This window comes from Corythoichthys intestinalis, chromosome 14 (genome assembly GCF_030265065.1).
Source record: "Corythoichthys intestinalis isolate RoL2023-P3 chromosome 14, ASM3026506v1, whole genome shotgun sequence".
Lineage (NCBI taxonomy): Eukaryota > Metazoa > Chordata > Actinopteri > Syngnathiformes > Syngnathidae > Corythoichthys > Corythoichthys intestinalis.
Window position 1 is genome coordinate 29,450,729 of NC_080408.1, and position 8,293 is coordinate 29,459,021.

An 8,293-nucleotide genomic window follows, 5' to 3' on the forward strand; every position below is an offset into this window, starting at 1 on the left:
AGGCAGCGAGCAAGCTGCAGCTCGTTGCCCTGCTACAGACAGGAGAGCTCGCGGGGAACCAGCTGGTGAGTACCGCCGTACAAACCGGCTGACTAGCTGCCACATGATCGACACGAACATGGCGTAAAATAATGCTTTACTACACGGCGAAGACGTAAACAGCTGCACAACAACTGCACGCCGCTCTTTGACATGGCAGGATGTATCTAAGGAGAACTTTTCTACATGTCCCTCCATGATCAAACATCAGTAAATAGTCCTTAATTTAAAGAAAGTTTGTCGTGCTTGTAATCGCGGTATTCGCGGCCATTTTTAACACAAAGTTGCAATTTCTGATGGGGTTGAAAATTTGACAGAACACGAAGAGGGCAATAAACCGAGTATGGAGGGGTGTGTGCAAACAAGCCGCCGGTCGTCTGCCGAGTGGCATTCTTGGTGGACAATCAGCCACAAAATGCAAGCCACCTCCATAATAAAACGTGTGCCATGATCCCAGTATTTGACATAATACAAAATACGATGATTACTCACTTCCTCGTAAGTCCAATGGTCCCACAGTAGTAGGCCTTGTTTTGGCCAATATCCGTGGTGAATGGGAACCTTTTGAAACTCAAAAAGGCTCACATGCCTCTCCCTGGTGCAGCAACAATTTTCTGCAGCCGTTTGCCTGGCGTGATGCGAAAAATAAACAAATTCATCCGCAAAATCAGCAGTCCGTCTGCATGCTATAAAGCAATGCTGTATTATGAGATGCTGACCCGGGTGACGTCACATTCGCATTAGTCCTAAACCCGAGACTGAAGCCGGAACTTTTTTACTAGTTTGCCCACAAAATGTTTTTCCAAAATTCTTGAAGATCATCAGTATGCTTTAAATCAAATTTAAGTCGAAGCTTTGTGTTCTTTTATGACAGTATGGTTTTCACATGGAAAATCTCCTATGGATGACATTTTTTGGTCAGTGTCTTTCTTTTGGGAGTCATGAACACTGACTTTAACTGAGGCTAGCGAGGCCTGCAGTTCTGTTCTTTTGTGAACTGATTGAGTTGTTGTCGCACTCTTAAAGGCATTTTGGATGGTCAACCACTTCTAGGAAGGTTTGAAACTGCTACCAATTTGTGGATAATGGCTCTGACAGTGGGCTCTGACAGTGGTTCCCATGAGCCCCAAATTCTTGGAAATAACTTCGGAACCTTTGCCATACTGATAGATTTCAAAAGCTTCTTCTTCTTGAATTTCTTTGGATCGTGGCATGTTGTGTTTGAGGTATTTCGGGGATTTCTCAATTAAACAAATGTAGTGGCTATCAGGTTTAAGTGTGGCTAGTGAAATTGAACTTTGAGCAATTTGAGAAATTGAATTTGAGCTTTGCAAAAACTGGTTAGTAATGGTTATTTTGTGATTTAACAAAGGGGGGTCTGGGCCGTTACTTTTTCACATAGGGCAAGATAGGTTTGGAATTTTCCCTCCTCGGTAAATAAAATATACATTTCGAAACTGGATTTTATTTTTCCTTGGGTTGTCTTTGTGTCGTATTAATATTTGATTAACTGAAACCTTGTGTGATTGATATGCAAAAAAACATCAAGAAGAGGGCAAATACAGTGATCCCTTGCTACTTCGTGCTTCAAACTTTGCGCCCTTAGTCCAGCGCGGAATTTTTTTCCCAATTAATAAATAAATAAATACAGAGGAACTGTCCGGATCCGATCAGGTAGTCTCCCTCTTCCTCCTGCTGCTTTTCTTGGTCTGGCAGTTCACTGGAGTTGCTTATTAAAAGTAATGATTGACAGACGTTAAGGTTTGATCTTGCTAGAGATGCTTGGAAGCCAAAACTTTAAGTGCCGAATGCGTCAATCATCCTTTAGCTTGTTAAAGAGTTGCTATGGCAACTCATTGTGTGTAAGTGAGCAGCTTGGGCGGATTTCAATGAACTCACTCAATGAAGTTTAACAAAGAGAAGCATTTTTCTACTTTATTTTAAAAAAAATATATTTATAATTATTACAATTGAAGTGGTTAAAAACATTAAAATATATATGCGAAAAACACAAACATGGCTGAAAAAGCAGTTTTATGTATTTTATGCAAAATGAACTGTTGATAGAACAATATGTCTATACGCTGCCATAGCAGTTTCATGTCGCATTAAGCCCAGTACTATTTTTAATTTGTCCTTTTTATCCTGAAGACCCCAATTTACAGACACTGCGCAACCACTTTTGTTTCAACTCAGCCATTAAAAGAAGGTAAGTAATCATATTTATTACTTGAAATGTCTGTCATTTTTAGCTTAGAATCATTAATTGACGACTAATATTTTGTTTAAAAAAAATAAACGACTTAAAAAAAATATTTATTTGCATATTTTAAACTTTTAAACAAATTACGTCACAAAGAAAAAGTGTCTTAAATCGGTCACGGGTATCTACCTCATAACTATCGCGTAAAGGTTTTTTTTTTTTTTTTTTGGTACTGTCGCATTTTCCCCGATATTTTAGATGATAATTAATTGAGCCCAAAAAAGAAAAATTTGGGGGGGAAAAAAACGTTTAAAAGGCAAATATATATGGGGGGGGAAAAAATCTCGACCACTCCTAGATGTCTGCCATTTCTGCATAGCGACCCTTGATACGTATATTACCATGTCTCACCATTAAAATCCCCCCAAAATCCAACTGTGGCCATTCAAAGTTGTGTCTTGACGGTGATACATGCTACATGGAGTTTTTGGATCAAAAAGAGGTAAGTGCGCGATAATATCTTGTTAAAATCATGGCGTCTTTAATTATGCTCTCTCATGTTCTTGCCTCCTGTTAGGGTTTCGCTGTTTAAAAAAAAACATTAAAATGCCTTCCTGTTCAAAATTTTCCCCCCAGAAATATTGCGATTTTAAGCTTTCCAATGATGTATCACATGCGTATAGGACAATTTGGAAATTTGGCCAAATTAGGGGCCTCAGAGCGGAACTTCAATTCGCCTGCGTGTTTTCCGCCATATACATACGTTATTTTTCTAGTTATACTTTGGGGGGGGGGGGTGAAAAAACATGTGTTATACAGTATGTATCTCTTTCCACTGCTAAATCTGAATAAATACTAGTACATTGAACACACACAAAAACTTTAGTGGGGGCGCTACTTTGCTGTTTTTCACCTATCGCGACGGGTTCTGGTCCCCATTAACCGCGAAAAACGAGGGATCACTGTACTTTTTCACGGCACTGTGTTTCATTTATTGCCTGCAATTGAAAATAATACACGTCCAATTCATTCATACTGGGAGGATTGAATGTGCATGCTCATATTTCGGTGCCATTAACACCGCTCAAAGTCCGAAGTCCGTCGAGCGTTATCAATGGCAAGCAATGATTTACATGAGTGCCCTATAAAGTGTCAAGCGATCCAACAGGCCAAGTGAAAGTGTTACCATTCGCAGAAGAAGAGCAAGTGAGGAAGATCCACGGACGACCTCTAGGCGAAGGTCGTGTGTCAACAGCTTGGAAGCAGATGTGCGGAGGAGGCGATGTCACCCGGGAAGACACAGCCATCTGCCTGCTCGGCATATTGGAAAGTTCATCACGTGACGATTCGTTAGAATTATCATTAGTGTGCAGTCATGCAATTTTCTCAAAGTTGGATTTGGCATTTAAGGTGCAAACGTAGGGTACGTATGTAGCAACAGCTTAAATTGGTCCGTTGCCATAATGTACTTAACCAGCTTAGCAATCTTCTTCTAAACTTCTTAAGAATGTGTTTCCTCACAGGCGCTTGCTTGTTGTCCATCTGTGGAAAAAGTTGGACCTTTTTCAGTTTGGGAGAGTGAAACTGAGCGTGAGGTCCGACGAGGCATTCAAGCACGTTTGCCCTCTTACCTCTCAGGAAGTTGAGGACAGATCGATGGTGAGCTTGCTACCAGCTGAGAAGCCTTTTGCGCACTGCTTTGACCTTACAAATGTGCGTACTGCAAACATGTGCTTGATCGCAAACATTTTTCACTGTTATAAAATCATCCATTTTAACATGATCACCTTTCATTTCTAATATATTTCACATGGACTTTCAGAAAAACAAAATGAAGTCATTCCTTCCGGTTCAGGTTATTATATTATTTCATGGAGGTTTTATTTTGTCATATCAAACGTGCTATATTACTATGCTGCTCTAATCTAATAATGTGAACATTAAATCTAAACTTCAAAGGGCCCCCATTTAACTCATTGGCTGCCATTGACGGCACGAGACGTCCAATCCATTTTGACTGGCAATGTTGGCAGTGAATGATCGCTGCCAGCCTTCCCAGTCAAAATGGATTCGATGTCTAAGATTCTCAAAGGAATTGAAACATTAGCATTCACAGCCAGACTTCCGTGTTTAAATTAACTGGATGTCTATAAGTATAATTGTCAATAGTTGGCAAAGAGTTAAATATTTTAAAATAAATGGGGAAAAAAAAGTTTATTGAGGGCCACAAGCACTATGTATTTGTTTAGAGTTAGGGTTTTATTCTCATCTATCCCACGTTAACCTCTATGAGCAGTTCCAGTTTGGCTTTCGGACACTCCACAGCACTGAAGCAGCACTTGTTAAAATAACCAATGACCTCCCCATGCCAGCCGACTCTGGATTTCTCACGATACTCATCCTCCTGGACCTATCTTCAGCTTTGGACACCATCAGTCAAGCCACCCTCCACCGTCTATCTACTATTGGCATCACCAACACCCCACTGAACTGGTTGTCATCCTACCTTTCTGGACATTCTCATTACATACAACTCAAGTCCCTTAAATCCACTCCCTCATCCGTTACCTCCGAAGTCCCTAAGGCAGGGGTGTCCAAACTTTTTCAAAAGGGGCCAGATTTGGTGTGGTAAAAATCTGGGGGGCCAATCTAGGCTGACAACCTTTACATAGAACAATATATTGAAGCAAATTTTAGCAAGCCATTCTGTGTGTCACATTTGCCTCATTATCTTTTTTTAATTACCGTATTGGCCCTAATATAAAGACATTTTTTTTGCATTGAAATAAGACTGAAAAAGTGGGGGTCGTCTTATATTCGCGGTCTAGACGTTATACCTATTCATGACACTAGATGGCGCCAGATATCATTGAAGCGATGTTCTGTCATGACAGATCTCGGCTACTCTCAAGTTTAACCAGTTTGCAATATTTTATTGCTATGTTTTTCCTTTCAGATTTGTTTCAAGACTACAGTTACAGTAAGACTTCACTTTGATGGTTAATGCAGTTATTGCAATTTTGTTGTTTTATCACAATAGATTGGTTTATTTACATTTCAAAAACCAGAAGCCATTCATTTACGAATGTGATTGCACTTTAGTTTACATATTGAAATGTTGAGATATTAAGATTTGAATGAGGCAAAATAACATGCTTTTTCTCTCAAATATATTGTTATAATAATTTGTTTCAGATGTACTGTAATTATTTTCTGTATAAAAATTAATTTGGTGTTCAAAAAGTTTTTATTCAAACTTGTCTTGAAAAAGACGGGGTCGGCTTATAATCAGGGCCGTCTTATATTCGGGCCAATGCGGTAATAATTTCAACAATCTCGCAACTAGCCTTGTGGCGTTCTCTTTCGACTCTCGGGCTCTTGCGAAATACTGCTGCTGTAAAATTAAACTAGTTTCAAGCTGCTTCAATTTCTCGCTGCCTGTAATCTTGTACAGGTCAGCGTGTCTTGTTTGATAGTATCGCCTCACATTGAACTCTTTAAAAACAGCGACTGTCTCTTTGCAAATGAGGCAGACACGGTTGTTGCGTATTTTAGTGAAGAAATCGTCCAATTTTCACCTATCCTTGAAGCGTCGGCCGTAGCAGTCAACTTTTTTATTGATTGTCGCCATTTTAGAAAATTGGGAGTAAAGGGTCACACGGGGTAATGTTGCTTGGAGTGCTCCTGCCTTTTAGTGGGTAAATGAGGAGCAGCATTTAGTGTGTAAGCTACTTCATATGCTGGTGGCAGTACTGCTGACCAATTTCTTAAGTCTGTGTGCGGGCCAGATGTTATTGATTTTATGACAGAGGCTGGGGGCCAGATGAAATTTGACCACGGGCCGCATTTGGCCCCCGGGCCGGACTTTGGACATGTCTGCCCTAAGGGCTCTGTCCTCGGGCCCCTACTGTTCATCATCTACCTCCTTCCCATTAGCAATATTTTCCGTAAATTCGATATCAACAGTCACTGTTACGTCGATGACACCCAGCTCTACCTTACTTCCAAACCCTCCTCCTCTCTCCCGTCCACCTTCCTTACTGACTGTATCACCGAAATAAAAAACTAGCTCACCCAAAATTTCCTCAACTCAACAGCAATAAAACCGAAGTGCTCCTCATTGGCTCCAAATCTACCATATCCAAATATCATAGTCATCCCCTCACCATCAACAACTCCACTGTTTCACCCTCCCCCCCAGTTAAGAACCTGGGTGTCATCCTGGACAGTGCACTCTCTTTTCATTCACACATCAATAATATTACCTGGATTGCCCACTTCCACCTATGCACCATCAAACGCCTCCGCCCGCCCGTCCTTCACCCCCCCAATTCTGCTGCCATCCTGGTTCATAGTCTTGTCACTTCCCGCCTGGATTACTGCAACTCCCTCCTCTTTGGCCTCCCTCAAAAAACCCTCCATAAACTGCAACTGATCCAGAATTCAAGCGCTCACATTATAACCCGTAGCCCATTGATCAACCACATCACTCCGGTTCTCCGCCAGCTCTGTTGGCTCCCGATTCACTTCCGCATCCAGTTCAAAGTTCTCCTCCTCACATTCAAGGCCATCCACAACCTTGCCCCTCCAGTCCTGTCCGACCTCCTCCCTCCCAGTGGGGCCTCCAGGGGGTGGCCACGGCCCCCCTTATAAATTTGTTGGCCACTCCACTGGCCACCCCGCTTGCCAGTATATCGTTAGATTGTTGTACCATCAGTTATGCATTTAATCCCAAATGCACAGCCAGGCAAGCCCTCACCTCACCATCAATCGCATTGGCAACACAGATGAGGCAGAGACACTGATCGAGTGGGGTCACCGTATTTTGCTGTCAAAAAGAGCGGCCAATGTACGCATGTGCGTAGTAATTTCCCCACGGTTTTAGTTTAGTTTTCCCCGCTAATTTTAGAAACCCTTTTGAGAAAAAAAGACGAGGAGTATCATACTTTTCAGCAGGAATGGACAGAGGAATTTGCCTTTGTGGAGAGAGCAGGTTCTGCCGTGTTGTCTAATATTAGGGATGTCCCGATCCAGGTTTTTGCACTTCCGATCCGATACCGATATTGTTTTGCACTTCCGATCCGATACCGATACCGACCTATCTGAGCATGTGTTAAAGTTATTTAGCCTCCTTACTTAGTTGTCAGACTCATGTTGAAAAAGGTTTTAGTACTCTAGATAACATCTAGCCAGCTGAATTAGGTGAGTTTGAATAACACACAACGGTTGGTAACAAGAAACTGACCTGTTTATTCAGTGACAAACACAAAACATTATAAATAACAAACAGAAATGGCATAGTCAGTCAGTAAAACGTGCAAATAATATTATAAACTGTCTTAAAAAAGCAAAACACACCAACAACCTCAGTGAAAAATCCCACAAATTCCCCCCAAGCTATTAGATCCTTTTAATCTTTTGTGCATTAGTTACAAAAATTGAAAAAAACCCTCTCAGGTTTAAATAAACGACTATTTCAGTATCAAGTTAACATTTTAAAACAGTAAACAAAATACTCAAGTCCCCATTCTGTATCAGCAGCTTTAAACTACATTCAATTCATTTAATTTTGCGAATCAACTGTTAAAGTTGTTAAAATTGCTCCCGTTATTCCATAATTTCCCTTCTGTCTACTTTTGACATGTGAAAGTTTTAAAACTGTTTTGAAGAAATCAAATCAAGATTTTGCCGATTTAGGAGTATCTTAGATAAAAAGTTAATTAGGTTCGCTTGGAAGGTTCACAACAGCCTACTAGGGAAGTCTTCTGCTTTAAGATGGCGACTGTTTACTAACGGATCTGGTTTTCAATACTTCAATGTTGCTAACGCAGTCGAGTCTGTCGTGGTGTATCTAGTTCTATATACATATGATATCTATTATCTCCAGTAAAACGACGTTGACGTAGTTTCTAGCGGCTGTCAGCAGCAGTCAGGTATTCTTGTGTTTTTTATCCAGCAGCATGAGTTGAGCTAAAGCCGTGAGTTGAGCATTGGCATTACCCGGGTCTATGACAAGCATGATGTTTACTCTCAGGACGCAATGCGGTCCGT